The 15861-nt window shown below is 36.9% G+C and overlaps 1 pseudogene; it reads right to left on the bottom strand.

The window, feature by feature from the left end:
* Positions 1-10968: 10968 nt before the first annotated feature.
* On the bottom strand, positions 10969-12313 carry LOC103082894 (paraplegin pseudogene; annotated as a pseudogene).
* Positions 12314-15861: the final 3548 nt, after the last annotated feature.

Genomic DNA, 15861 nt, shown 5'->3' with positions numbered 1-15861 from the left:
TTTTAATTTTGTCCCCCTTCCTCATCTTTTCAGCAAATACATCAGCATCAGCTAAAGAAGAAAGGGCAGCAGATATGGGGTGCTGCACATTTGTCTCTGCAAAAATGAAAAAGTAGCTGAGAACTAATTTTGACAAATTTAATTGCAAATGATTCAACCTCAGCAAATTAGATAAGAAAAAAGACAAACTTTAATTCTGACATGGTGAAGGATGCCTTTTTATGACACAATAAAATTGAAAATAAACAGTACTGGACTAGGTGTTGACAGCTAAATGTTGCTAATGTCCAGAATTTCTCTCCGGGCACAAGGCTCATTGTGGTACAACTTCTAGACTAGGGGTTTTATGATGAGAGATATTTTGGTTGCCAAAAAATTCAATCTTCTCCCCCATCCACCTTCCCCTGCCACACACACAGTCTAAAGTAAAGTAAATAAGGAATAAAGAATAAAAATGGATTGGAATGGGATCTAGATAGATCACTTGTCTCCTTTCTGCACCCCACCCCAGGAGATATAGGGAGCTAATAGCCTATTCTGATTAGAAAAAATATATTATATATGTCATAGCAACACACATAGGAACTTACACTTTTTTGTTGTATTGCCCCTTAAGATCATAGTAAGGCTTTAACAGATTTCTAAATGCTCACTTATCAGAACTGTCTAATGCCTTCAGATCAACATTGAGCAAGGGCTATTATATCCCTCAGGATTAAAAAAAAAGAAGAAAGGAAGAAAAGAAAAAATAAATTGATTTGATCAGAGTTGGACATGAATGTTTGAGATCAAAGCCTTCAATAATTCTTTCAGGACGGAAATACTAGAGGCTGAATTATTTGACTGAATTCAACTTTGATGTACTATGCTAACTGAAAAATGTTTATTCTCCTTTACTTTTACTAAAATAATCAATACCATAAACCACTGGTTCATATATTTCAAGAGGTCAGGAATTCCCTATGGTTTTTAAAATAAGTTTGAATAACTGTTTCTTAATAATATCTAACTTGAAGATAGATATATCTCCTTCAAGTTAGGAACAATAAGCAAGTATAGGTATACTTTGAAATAAGAGTGGTCTTAGAGACACAGAATTTGATATTCTTGGAGACTCCATAAACAAGGGCTATAATAGAAGAAGAGAAACTAAAATGTTATATTGATAAAATAAGACAGTTGAGAGATATATTGAGTACAATATTTTTTACTGGTTTTGCTCAATGTGCAAAGCTTATATATGGCTTCAGATTTTATCCTCAACTAGCTGTATTCCCCATACAGAGGAAAGTATTTTCTAAATTACTTTTCATCTTATATAATTTTGGGATAATTTTTAAACTAATATTTTAACAGCTATCTATATATAAGTACTTTACATAGAATACTTTTAATTCTCCCAATGAAATTATAATATAGATATTATTTATTATTTAAAGATAAGAAAACTGAGACTCAGAGGATATACATTGAAAGAGAGGTACCTGACTAGTGAGAGAGTAAACTGTCTAATCCTAATCTTGTTAATTGAAAGCCTTTTATGCCATGCTGCCTTTCAAGAAGATATGTTTCAGTTAATATGCTTATGAAATTAATATAATTTATCAACAAGGATGGAGCCGGAGCAAAAGAAAGAAAGAGAGGGAGGGAGGGAGGAAGGAAGGTAGAGAGAAAGGTGGGGAGAGGGAGAGGGGGAGAGAGAGAGAGAGAGAGAGAGGAAGGAAGGAAGGAAGGAAGGAAGGAAGGGAAGGAGGGAGGGAGGGAGGAAAGAAAAATTATTTCTATAGGAAAAGGAATAAATTCCTATTAGTTTGAGATAGAAAGCTCATATATATATATAAACTTTTTATATGCATATAAAGGAGGGGGAGTAACCAAACAGCCAAACAGCATCAGCATATCAAAAATTCATATTTTTATTAGAGGAAAGAGTAGGGATCCAATAAAGACACCCTAAATTTGTTTTAAAATTGAACTACTGGTGTGTGTTCAATACACTGGTGTCACTTTTTTTTTTCAATGGTATTTCTATTTTAACTCTTCTAACTTTCTGGATTAAGAGTAGAAACCAAACTAGAGTTTGCTTCCAGAAATAGCAATGGAATGGACAGTTGCAAAATTTTGGTGCTATCAGCAGAGAACATACCAAAAATCACATGGATAAAAATAAAATTGTTTGGATGAGTTTTTGTCCAATGTGGAAAGTGCAGGATGTTAAAAAATAACTGAGAAACGTTTTAATTTTGTTATGGGAAGTAGAATGGTAAATTTTTAATTAAAATATTTCTTCACACTCCTAATTATTCATAATATTCCTAAGCATTCATAATAAAAGGAAAAATATACCATGTTGTCATCTTACCTTACCAGTCAGTCTTAATGCATATTTTAACACAGTGAAAAACAACCGTCTTTTTCATGAGATTTAATGTTAATATAAAGTAATATTTTGAATGATAAGCTAGAAGGTAGACCCAAGTAATTTAAAGAGTTAATGGATTTTGTTTTTCATTTAAAATTTGAAACAAAAATCGTTTGTGTAATGTAACAAAATTAAAGACGTTAACTTCTAAACTATTAAGGTGCTTTTTTTGTTTTGTTTTGTTTTTTGTTTTTTGCGGTATGCGGGCCTCTCACTGTTGTGGCCTCTCCCGTTGCGGAGCACAGGCTCTGGACGCGCAGGCTCAGCGGCCCTGGCTCACGGGCCCAGCCACTCCGTGACATGGTGGATCTTCCCGGACCGGGGCACGAACCCGTGTCCCCTGCGTCGGCAGGCGGACTCTCAACCACTAGGACACCAGGGAAGCCCCTATTAAGGTGTTTTGAGTATCATATGTGTACGAAGAATTTTTAGGAAGTATTCAGCATTGCTTTTTAAAAAAATGTTAGGTAATGTAGTTTTCCTTATTTTCCCAATTGATAAAAAAGCATCAGAGAATTCAGTGACTAATTCTCCATAGTAAACTGTCTAAGATTTAAGTTATCTTTTTTGCGTTGTACATATTCTTAGGAACTGTTTCTTTCCTGCTGCCACCTAAGTCATTATTTGACTTTTATGACATATGTGTGTGTATGTGCATTTATGTGTGTTTATGCTTTATATATATAATAATAGTTTGTGCCTGCAAAAGTATATTTAGGATGACTTTCAGACTGTAACAATATAATCCCAACATCATATTCTTCACTTTCCAGAAATTCTACTCACTAAATGATAAGCTTTTCAGAAGTATTTTGTGAAGTGGCAAGAAGCCAGCAAGCTATATATACATACATATATATATATATATGTATATATATATATCAAGATTTATGATAGAAATGATAAGTTAATCATGTGAGACTTTGTTACGTCAGATCCTTATTTAGAAATATATACATTATTGATTTAAAATCACTTTCTTTACAGATAATTTCTTAATATGAAATTATTTCATATTTCAATATGAAAATATTGAAATTCATATTGAATTTTCATATGAAAGTGAAATTCATTTCATATGAATTTCATATGAAATTTCATATTTTCAATATGAAAATAATTTCAAATATGAAATTATTTCAATATGAAATAATTATTTCTATGCAGACAGTTGCTAATGATCTCTACCAACATGATAAAAGAGAGCTGATATATGGAATCATATATTTGATAGGAACAAAGGTAAAAAAATACAACTACATAATAAAAACCAAATAAAAATTTTTGCATTTTAAGTATTTTTTAACTATTTTTAAAATCAGAGTACAGCATTATGAAAAATTTTAAAGTTCAAAGCTATACTATATTCCTAATGTTTTTCATTGTAATAAAATTAATACATATCCTTTTTGTCATATTGGCTAATCAGAAGTCCATATTAAACTTTCCAGAGAAAATTTTACGTAAGAGGTTGTGAATGTGGCATTTCCAAAGAGCAGACCAGTTGTTTCCATTTATTTTTATATACAACCCATATTTGTGACTTGAAGTCATTCAATTTTAGAATTTACTGTGTACATTTTCAATTCCTGGCTACCTCACCATATTTAATCATGATTTAGTTTTTAATTATCATAGAAAATGTAAAAAAAAAATTATACAGATGTGGTTGGTTTGCGTAAATTTCTCTAAGACAAGCAAAGAATTCTCAGATTCTTTTTTGTTTGACTTGCTTTATCCATTCATTCTTTAATTCATTCATCAAACCCACAGCAAATATTTATTGAACAAACTATGTAGAAAGAATTTCACTTGAATTTGCTTTTTGTTTTTTTAAATTGATTTTTTACTTTAATCAGCTAAATCACTAATTTTTGACTATGTAAATTCTCAAATTAATTTATGTACTTAAACATGATGAATCATGGAGCTTGTCGAGAAGTGACTGTCACGTTTATATTTAGGGATACGATTTTTCTTCTTTTTAAAAAGCTATTGCTATTTTTAGTTACTCTGAAAACTGAGAAGAGTGCTAATACACTCTTTATTTAAATTTGTTTTTTTGTTTGATCTCTTTCCTTTCTTAGACATTATATTAAATTCTGTACTATATTTTTTATAAGCCAGGATATACTTACCATGACAAATATATATTAAAATTTCATTTTACAATCCCCACCCTCAACAGAATCTTCATTTAAAGCCCTCTGTGTACAAGTCTAGGAGCAAATAGAATAGTGACTAAGCCCATGTACTGAGAGATTAGATTTCATTATTAGTGTGTCTGAACTTTATTATCTTAAACAGTCTAACAATCTATGAAGTCACTTGTATTCTTTGTGATTTTAATTTGTAGTGTTATCCAAAATTAGGAAAATAATTTTGTTTTTACTTTGGAGTCTAATTTCTTGATAATTTCTTTGTATGAAATGTCAAGAAAAGAAATATTGGAAGTTGCAACAGGTCATACTGTCTCATGAAGAAACAGGTTAAGTGCAATGAAATCTTTTTATTAGCAAATGTAGAAGCAAATGTGCTTCAGAATTAATGCTATAGAGGTAGAGCCAAAAGCATACTTCAATTTCCTCCTTATCTTTTCCTTTGATCATTGCCCAAGATAATCAGAAGTAATTACTATATGAAAAATAATTTGACACCTTACTGCCTCTTGGAATTAGTACTATCCTATTAACCTTACTCTAAAACATTTTCCATGTAATTTACTTACTAACAATTTATTTTTTTGGTCTCAAACAGTCACTCTATTAAGGAAAACCTGCCTGTTTTATCAAAGAAGTAGAGTAAATTTCTCAAAGGCCCGTGGCAAAAATCTCTTTTATAATTTGGTCACTAGCTCTGATACCTTCATGACAAGTCGCATTTGTTTTAGCCTTTAAAAATAAAGAAAGCAAGGAAAAGCAAAAACTGAGGTAAAGAGGAAGGGTAAGATGAGGAGGAAAGAAGTCCAAAGCTTATATTATCTTAGTCCACTACCATGATTTACTTTTTATTTCAAGAAGAGTTTACCCGGTAAACTATCTAGTAGCATGCATACATGCATGCATGTATACATACAAACAGACAAACAAATGGTTTGAACAACAAACATTTCACAATAAGAAAGAAATAGGATGAAAATGTTTAGAATCACAGTAAATCCTTGTGGAATAAGTAAAAACTTCTTATCCTCCAGTCAAACCAACTCAAAATTTAGAAAAATGACTGGCCAAAATCACTAAAAGATGTGAGAATTTTGTCCTTTTTTTCAGAAACTAAAATGTAGTTTTCACCCAAATATAAAATAATAATAATCTCCTCCATTTTAAAGTGAACTTTAAAAATTACACTAATTTGAGAGTTTACTATGATTATGATAAAAGCTATACAGTTTAAATAATTGTCTCATATTTCTACTTTAGGCTTCTAGATTGATCTTGACTTTCTATACATCTTATTTGGAAAAGTGTGAACTTTTCACTGTAGCATGTATGTTGCCTCATTCTGTACTGTGCTTGTTTTTCTGTACTTTTCTCATTATAGATTTAACATACTATGGCCTGTTGCCTAGGAATTGGTATAACTAATTCAGTGCTCAGAAAGAGTCATGTGCATGGTACCAATTAATATAAATAATATATCGGAGGAATTGACTACATTTAAAGGATGCCTCTACTAAAGCGACTTACTCTAAAGCTGTTTTAATGGATGGATGATGGCACTTGAAATGCTGATCTAAAGAACCTCTTCAGGTGGATCCACCACAAACCCCACTATAACGAAAAAAATGTAAAATTAAACCAAGCCCTTCCACTTAGTTCAAGCACAGCATTCAAAATGGATTTCATAAACATTATATTACTTAACAATCATTTTAAAGACAGCAAAATAGTGACTCAGAGAGTTTAAGTGACTTGTCCAAAGCAACAGATAATTAAAAATTAAGTCTGAAATCCATGAATGTTTTTTCACTGAACTCAGCAGTTACAAAATAATTGAGCTCATTTTGAAGCAGCAAATCACTTTTTTTTGAAAGGGGGAGTAAGGAGTTAAAGTTCTATTTTTACCTTGTATAAATGTAAATTGCAGTGATGTTTATTAATTCGCCATTCATAAAATACCTCACAATATTCAGTGCAATTATCTGCTATGAGCACATAAATCAAAGTTTTTCAGTTATGGTGGTAGATTCATTTTCGATCCTCTTACTCTGTAGCAGACATTTTCATTGATCAATAAAGCATTTGACACCAATTCTTTGCCCAAACACATTTACACAATCATAAACTCTTAAAGATATCCTTGTGAATTAGCTCTAGGATTTATCATTTGATAAAAGGCCAATCTTTTACTTCTTGACTTTGCTATTTCCCGTCTAGACAACTACAGAATGGTATTTTGGGGGATAACTGAGCAGTTCTTTCAATTTTGTTTTCAAACTTTACAAAATGATGCAGTTGCTTTTCAGCACCATTAACTTTCTGGAGTAAGTTTTCTCTAATGATTACAAATATCCATGAGGCAGTCTTAGTCATTCTTTTCCCTGACCCCTATCCCTAGCTCCCTTATCCTTCTCTGCCAGGATATGTTACTATATATTTTAGATTCTTTCCACAATTTACACTAAGTTTTTGTTGATATGTGTATTAAGGAGCAAACAGATTAGTGTTAAATATCTGAAACCAGAATATTTGCGGGGGGTTTATCATATTTTCTCCAGTGATATAAAAATTGTCACATCCTCTAATTCTATTAAATCCTCTAATCCTATGAAATAATACATTATACTAGATGTTTGTGCTCCCTTTTAAAAAGATTTAAAAGTGTAGTAGTATATTCATATGAAAGAACTTTTTAGAAACTTAGATCATAGTAACGTTAAAAAAAAATACGTCATTGTACTAAAAAGTCAGGAATGGTCTGATACCATTATAAGAATTAGTACCTACCATGGACCAGGAAAGAGTCCTAGATTTGGGTGGTGTCAGAGCATAACTCTAGATAGAAGTTGGTTATCTACTTGTAAAATACTTCATTTTAGAACTGTATAAATTTAGATATGTTAGGAAGGAGCGATGATGTTTAAATACATGGATAGTTTTGAATATATGAATAGCTTCTTGGGGGGCATATCTATCATGCTCCTCACAGAGATATTTAAGCTTTGTTCTATTCAGTTCTACCTTGGCTACTTATAAGTAGATGAAACATATATTTCTGATATGGACTGGTTAATAAACATTCTTTCTTTATAGTTAAACTTGATTTTAGTACTGTAATAAGAGAATTTAATTTCTCTTATGAGAACTCTGTCATGTATACAAATTTTTTCTCGAAGTCTTATTAAAAAAATCAAAGAAAAAACATGTAAGATATTAATAAAACTTTATATAAAATGTTGGTTGCTTTAGCATAAATGTTATCTGATGATAAAATAATAGTACTCCATTCTAGCAGGCCTGAAAATAGATTAAAATGCAATTAAAAGAGAACTGTGAATATTTTTTTTTTTGGAATGGCAACTGCCCCATGAACTGACTATCCCACAGTTCTGTATTGTAATGTTTGCTAAAGCAACTACTTTGGATGGTATTACTCATGTTATCTACGGAATGCTAATTATGTTTTTTTTAATAATCAATTTTATTTATGTATTTATTTTTGGTTGCGTTGGGTCTTCATTGTTGTGTGCAGGTTTTCTCTAGTTGCTTCGAGTGGGAGCTACTCACTGCAGTGGCTTCTCTTGTTGCAGAGCTGGGCTCCAGGCACACAGGCTTCAGTAGTTGTGGCACATGGGCTTAGTTGCTCTGTGACACATGGGACCAGGGCTCAAACCTGTGTCCGCTGCATTGGCAGGCGGATTCTTAACCACTGCACCACCAGGGAAGTCCCACTAATTACGTTGTAAAGAGGAAATCAATTAAAGGTAGTTTATACATCATTATTCTCATTTTGTATTTTATTTTAAAAATTAAGTGTATATAATTCAGGTTTTGCTAATATTACCTATTTTTTAAAATATATATTTTGACACTAATAACTGATTTTGAATTGCAATTAAAATAGATTATAAATAATATATATGTATGTATATATGTGTGTATATATATATAAATTTACTACTTCCTAAAACATTACTTCATAAGGCTGTAATTAAATTAATTAAATGGGAAACGTATATATTTGTATTTGATTATACAGATAAGTGTTAAGCCCAACTTTCTAGGACATTAAAAATGTAACCTTTGAATAGTGTATTTCCATGGGATAAATTAAAATCTTTGGCAATTTTTCAAAATAGAATTTTAAAATGAAGAGACATTTCTCATTTTCAGATAGCTGTGTTAATATTTCCCATTTTTAAGAAAATCAGTTTGCTTGAGTCTCTGACATACATCCTTTTAATGAGGAAATAAGAGCCTCCACATTATAAATAGAGATTCTAGTTACATCCAAGTTGGACTTACTAAATTAGCAAACACAATTCACCCATGTCCATAATATATAAAAGACTAGAAACTTGAACTAATGACTAACAGAAGCAGTGAGTAATCAGCTTAGGCAAAGTGCTGTGATATTTCCCTTTCTTCCTGTGGCTACAATCTCAATACAAATGAGAAGTCCTCCAGAAGGATTTCCTGCTACTTACTCCACTGTTAGAAGCTTTCTAAACAGCAGAAATGCACAAGGCCACCTCTGGGGCTACTAGACCAGAGTATATTGAGATAAATTTTGAGCAAGATTGACATGCATCTCCATAGTCTGGGGAATATTTATGAACATAGCATCTGGTGTTAAATATCTTCTGGGCCCACAGGACTGGGTAAGGAGAAAGCAGTACAAGCACCCTGCACCCTCATAAGCAACATCTGGCAAAGATGCAGAGTTACCCATTGGCCTAATGAAAATGCTGCACAAGTGGCCAGGCTCAAACCATCCTGACAGCACCCTATACAAGAGGGTGCCCTGTTGGGGAAAAGGATTCCAGAAATGTAACTCTATGGAGCGTACTTCCAGAAAGTGGGAAACTGAATGGAACTATGACATATGCAGGTACCCACAGGAGCCTTAGAAGTACCCATTAATACAACCAATGAAAGAATTCACATTTGCCTGACACAGAGTGCTCAGATGATAATAAAACTAATCACAGAAGATATCTTCTCATCTTCTCTCAAAATACACTAGAGGACGAAATGAGACCCAGAAGCAAAGGGTGAGAAGTAGAGAAGAAAGAGAAAAAAACCATGTTTGCCTTCCCACTACCAGTTCCCAAGCCAAGTGAGGTCACAGCTACATTGGTAAGGGGGAAAGCTTTGTGTTGTACGTGAGATTTAAGTTTTAAATTAAACTGGACTGGACTTTTTAATACCAAAAGGATTCAATATCTAAAAATGAGACTTCCTCTTACCACGGAAATAAGTATACAGCAAAAGATTCCAACAATTGAGCTTTCTAGCAAAAGATTCCAGGCAAACTAGGAAGGGAGTATCAGAAATGTTTTAAAGCACTAGTTTGGAGGAGGGGAAAAAAAGCCACTTTCTTATCTGTAACTTCACTGGATCCAATCCTTCTATTAAAGGGGTTAAATGCATGTCACCTCTCCTCCAGAAGCTCACAGTCCAATGAAGAATTAGTTGTGGGGTTGTTTCAATGTAATGCGAGATGTGAAGAGAAGCACATGCATTCATTAACAGGAGGGGCACCCCATCTAGTGAGCTTGTGAAAGACACTGGTACCTTAAATATGAATCTATTACCTATGTAACACATGTCAGAGATGGAGTAATGGGTTGTAATGAGTATTCTAGCCAGAGGGAGATTCCTATGTGAGGGAAAATAGGACATTCTGAGGAATTAAGTCCAGTGTGAATATTCCTCGGAATATCTTCCTCCACCTCAAAATGTTTTGTGGAGAGATGTGTGAGAAACCTAAGTGGGTAAGAAGGACCATTAGAAACTAATTCAAAAGACCTGTTTTATTTTGTTTATTTTTCATCTCTGCAAAAATATTTGCTAACCACGGGTAGAAAAATCAATTAACAGATCTCAGAAGCGCTTCGGCAGAGACCAGCCAAGGCTCAAAAAGAAGGTACAAACCACAAGTAAAAAGAAACTTGAGGGGCAGCTAAGTAAAAAGTTTCACTGGGGCTTCCCTGGTGGTGCAGTGGTTGAGAATCTGCCTGCCAATGCAGGGGACACGGGTTCGAGCCCTGGTCTGGTTGGATCCCACATGCCGCGGAGCGGCTGGGCCCGGGAGCCACAACTACTGAGCCTGCACGCCTGGAGCCTGTGCTCTGCAACAAGAGAGGCCTCGACAATGAGAGGCCCCCGCTTGCCACAGCTAGAGAAAGCCCTCGGCACTGAAACGAAGACCCAACGCGGCCAAAAATAAATAAATAAGTTAATTAATTAAAAAAAAAAAAGTTCACTTACTGGATCCAGTGGAAACACCGCATCCTCACTGGCACCATCAGGGAAGTCCAATTGTGTGGGCCAAGCCAGCTCTTCCTTCTCAGGCTCCCCCCGCCAGCATCTTGTTTCTCCCCTTCAGGTGTCGCTCCACCTCTGAGGCGCTCTTTTCTTAGGCCGGTGAGGCGGCGGGCAACGAAACCTTCAAGGTCCTCACACCTTAACACTTCCTCTTCCGGAGGGTGTTCGCCAGCACCTGATGCCTCCCCGGGTTGTTCTGGAGCACCTTCTCGGTATGCCTGTAGGCCTTAGCCACTAGCAGTTTTGCTTCATGGTCCATTATCTGCTGGAGGCCCTGGCTGAAGGGGCACTGTTAACTGTGAGGCCCTCCGGTGCCTCGGGGAAGGAGATGGGCTGGATGCTCGGTGCCACACCAAACTGCTTCCCCCTGGAGTGGGCGGTGCGGGTGACCTTCCTCAGGGTGTCCTGTGCCTGGGAAGGGATCTTTTTGAAGGAGATGGTGCCGGACGACATGCGGCCGCCTAGGACCTTGCACACCCTCTCCACCAGCGGCTCCATGGTGAAGAAGGGATGGTCTCTCACAAGCATCGGAGGCAAGCCCAGTGCGGCGTTTGTCTGTGGCGCAATGGAGCCTTTCACCACAGCCTCAGTGTGCTCGAGCGACCAGCCAAACAAAGCATGGCCTGAGTCGTGAAACGCAGCCCCCTTCCTATCGTCCTCTGAGAGGATCCTGCTCTTCTGGGCAGCGCGAGAGGGAAAACTCGAGGTTCGCCGCTCGGTCTTCCTGCAGTTCTCGCGAGGCTTCGCTACAGAGCCCGGCTACACCCGCACAGCTGAGCCCTGCCTTCAGCTGACAGGCAACGCAGGTGAACTCTGCTGACCCGGATCAGCGCTGGCCTTTTCAGGTGCCGCTTGAAAACCTCCTGTATTTCCCAAAGCGTGGGAAGGTCGATTAAGGCTTGGTGAAGTCGGCCTGGCCTCAGCAGAGCGTTGTTAAACATGTCATTTCAGTTGGTGGACACCAGGGCTCTGACGTGGTCGGTGGTGCACGGTTCAACCATTTTCACAGAAGCTGGTTCAGAGTCCGCCCCTGCTCCGTGTTGCAGGAGCCGGACCTGGTGGTGGGGCGCTTCTTGCCCACGGAGTCAGTCTCCTCAATGTACGCGACTGCCTCTGGGTGAGGGCGTGGGCTTCCTTGAAGAGGCTCCACAAATGCGCAGGGCCAAGACCTCCACAGACTCCGGACCGGCCAGCGCCAAGGAAGGCACAGGCCTCCGTCACTACCACTTTGGCCGTCGGCGTCTTCCCACAGCCCGGGCAAACAGCTGCGCACCCTTCAGAACTTTGGCACCGAGCTGAAGGAAGCACTCCGGGCTCTTCAGGTAATCACAAACCCTTTGACTGCATTCCCACCTAGTCTTTTGAGGCTGACTCGTTTCCGCACCTTGTTGTCCACAATCATGAAACGAGGCATTTAAAGCTGATTAAAAACACTGAATCCTGCTTCCCTCCCCGTCTCTCCAGTCAAATGGAAACAATGCATGGCCAAGCCCAGCGCTGATTTCCCCAAGGTGGAAGGGACATTTCCTAAGAAGCCGTAGGAAACTGGGGGTCCGGGCCTTGCCTTCAGTATTCAGCTTCCCTTCAGCCTCCAGAGTTTCTCATTTAAACCTTCCATATCTGCACCTGCATTCAGTACACCCAGGCCAGCCGAGGACACCGAACACTACAGCTCCAGGTGCAGGCCGACCCCCACCACATCCTCCCGGGCACCAGGTGGAGCTGTGGGGCCTCGCCCGTGGCCAGCGCCTCGTAGACAAAGTCGGTCTCGGAATGTTGGCCCTGCAGGGGCCGAGGAGTGCAGCGGCTGCGCCGCCACAGCGACGAGGACAAGGTACAGGTGGTCCTCCCTCCCCTTGCGCCTCCTCTTCCTCTCCTTCGTCTTCAGGGCTCCTCCTCTTGGATTTAGCAGTGGCCTTAGTTTCTGCTTCATCCTTGAGGTGTTAAGTTAGTAAGTACCATCTAAAAGTTTGTAGAGTGTGACCAGGTTCTGGACCAGGTGCTGTGTCAGCAACCATCCGCAGATCCCGTCAGGGGTCAGCGTGAGCTGACGCACTTGCCAGCTCTGCGGGGGCTCGGCCTCCAACGCGGGGGAGACCCGCCGAGGCCTGCAGAGGCCTGTGAAGCACGTTTGTCTTCTCACCGACCCGAGCAGCCACCTGGGCCCGGTGCAGGGTGAGATGAGGTCTCCAGGACTGGGAAGAACAGTGTATCCCTATGTGGCAAATATCAGGTTCTAAAGAAAGTGAAGTTTTAATGAAAGGGAGGAGTTAACCTGTACCTAGCTCTCAGATGTACTGCTTTCGTCCTATGCTTGTCCAGCACCAGCACGGCCTACACCAGACACTGCGGGGACCCGAGGAGGCCGCTCAGACGGTGCTGGGAGCGCCCGCCCGCCCGCCCGCCCGCCCGCCTGCCTTTTTTTGTTGTTGTTTGGACTTAAACCACTTCACCTTTGAAGGGGAAGCTATTTTGCATGGAAATTATGTTCCATCAGGCTTCTCCCTTAGAGCACTCCTCAAAACATCATAAAATGTGGTATACTTGTTCTAATGAATCTTCAAGCCTTACTACCTTTCCAACCAAATAGTTGTCTCTGAGCTTGCCTCTTAGAGAAATTCTGGAGCCACTCTGTAAATATCAATATTATCAACCTTCAAATTGTATATACATATAGATGTAGAGTATACTAATACAAATTTCATTTCATTGACTCCTCCTGTTTTTGCATTTTTTGAAGATTATTTCTTAGTTTCATTTTGTTTTAATGGAAGTACAGTGCAATGAAAACTTGATAAACTTGTAGAAATGATTTAAATTAATAAAAGCCCGATACCTGTTTACTAAACACTAGATGTTCAGACTTCCTGTTTCTATGTAAGATGTTGATTAATAGCAGCTACTGCTTTTGCATCCATCCCAAGGCTTATGAATAACAAGCCTTACCTCATTTTGTTTAGCATATGATGCATGGCTTTTGACTCTAGTCTAGGGATTTATGTGACTCACATTGTACAAGTTTTAGAAACACTACTGAAGATTTAGATTGAGTGAATACCCAAGGGCCTAGGTAAACCAATATCTAGATTGAGTTGTTATTTAAGTACTACTTAACAAAATTACACTTGCATCACCTGGGAATATTTTGAAGTGGCAGTTTGATGTAGAGGACAGCTACTGTAGGGCTACTCACTTTAATTTATTCAAAGGGAAATCAAGTCATAAGAGGAAAAAGGTCTCTATATTAAGATAACTATCGCTGCTAACTGGTGATACATGTACGTTCTTTCCTAGGCAGGTTATTGATTTGGAAAGGACAGTTCTTTTGTTGCTGTATAAGAAAATGAAACTATCAGGGTTATATGTGTGTTTTTACCACATTTGTAAGTTCCGTAAGAAAGGATTGGGTCATTGCATTTTATTCAGAGGTAAAAAGAGAAGGTAAATTTTTCTGCAGAGTATACATATTTTATCTCAAATTATACTTTCAAAATATGTACAGATTTTTAAATACTAACTGTGATCAGGTCATTATCTAATTACTAGCAGTTTTAATTTTTAAAAATATAATTACCTCATTTGATGGTTATAATATTAACACTTTTCATTTAAGCTGTCACATAGTGGGGAAATGCTGAACAGGATGTGTTTTTCTCTTGGAACACTCTAGGAATGATCTGCTTGTTCCTTTTCTTTTGCAAAGACTGATTAGAATAAAAAAAATACATATTTTACCTGCTGAAAAAAATGGCTGACTATGCTAGTCACATTTAAATATAATTTACCATTAAAAGAAAGCATTTTGTAATCCCAAATTATTGGGGACAATGTTTAAATAAATTTATAAAAATTTACACTTAAGAAAGACTCAATTCCCAGAATATCATTCATGAAATCTTCAGTAAAACAGCTAATGGCTTTATCATAAATACATTAATAATCTGTACCCAGTAACTACCCATGGTGAATGTTAGACATTCTAGTAGAAAACATGAATAATATGAAACATTGATTTCAAATTTCCAAAGGTCTAAGAATGAATAGTGTTAGTGTTTATTTGAGGTTTTTTTAAAATTAGTTCGAGTTCAAATAAGTTCTTCTCTGGCTGCAGGCATCAAATAAAATTGTATATAAGATTGTACAAAATAATAAGATTAAAATATCTAGTATGTAGTTTTCCTACTCTTAAAGATATTCTTAATTTTTTAATTGCCAGTTCTGCTTAGTTGTTGATTTTTTAAACATGAATATTTTTAGTAACATTAATTTGACATCTCATAGGCTTATTATTTAAAATACATTTTTTCCCTAGATTTATAACATGAACAACTTCAGAAAATAAGTTAAATGCATGTTTTATAATAGAATGTATTTCAAGTTGTAGCTTCTTGTAGTGGAGAAAGAGTGCATACTTTTTCTATAATGGTTGTACTAGTTTACATCCCCACGAATGGTCTACAAGTGTTCCATTTCTCCACACTTTAGGTACATAGACTTCTGATCTCAAATTTCCAATATCTTATAGTATCTCTATCTATACTACTTTTAGACCCCTCCTTAGTTTTATGTTTTCATCCTCTCTTCAAATTGTATTTTTCCAGTGAACTTTTGTAATCCTTTCATTTATTCCCATCCTTTTCCCTCATACCATAGATTTTCACATCTCCCATTTGGAATTAACCATTTCCATTTTTTTCCCCAGTGTGTTAAGTATACTGTTTATGGTTCCAGTGTTTTTTTCAACAAACATGTTAAAGTGAATATAAAAATCCATATGTTCAAGTTGCTCTTATTTTAGTCTCAGTGGATTTGGGGAACTTTTTTAGTAACAAAACCGTAATTTTTATAATCAAACATGACATTTCTAATTAATGAAGTGTCTGAAATGAGCAGTTTGTTTAAAGGAATTTGTCCTAGACCTTTTTTTTTCTGATTTATTTTATTGAAGTA

The sequence above is a fragment of the Lipotes vexillifer genome, unplaced genomic scaffold (assembly GCF_000442215.2).
Source record: "Lipotes vexillifer unplaced genomic scaffold, Lipotes_vexillifer_v1.1 scaffold247, whole genome shotgun sequence".
NCBI classification, from domain to species: Eukaryota; Metazoa; Chordata; class Mammalia; order Artiodactyla; family Lipotidae; genus Lipotes; species Lipotes vexillifer.
Note: the sequence above shows the minus strand (reverse complement) of the source record. Positions and strands in the feature narration are given on the sequence as shown.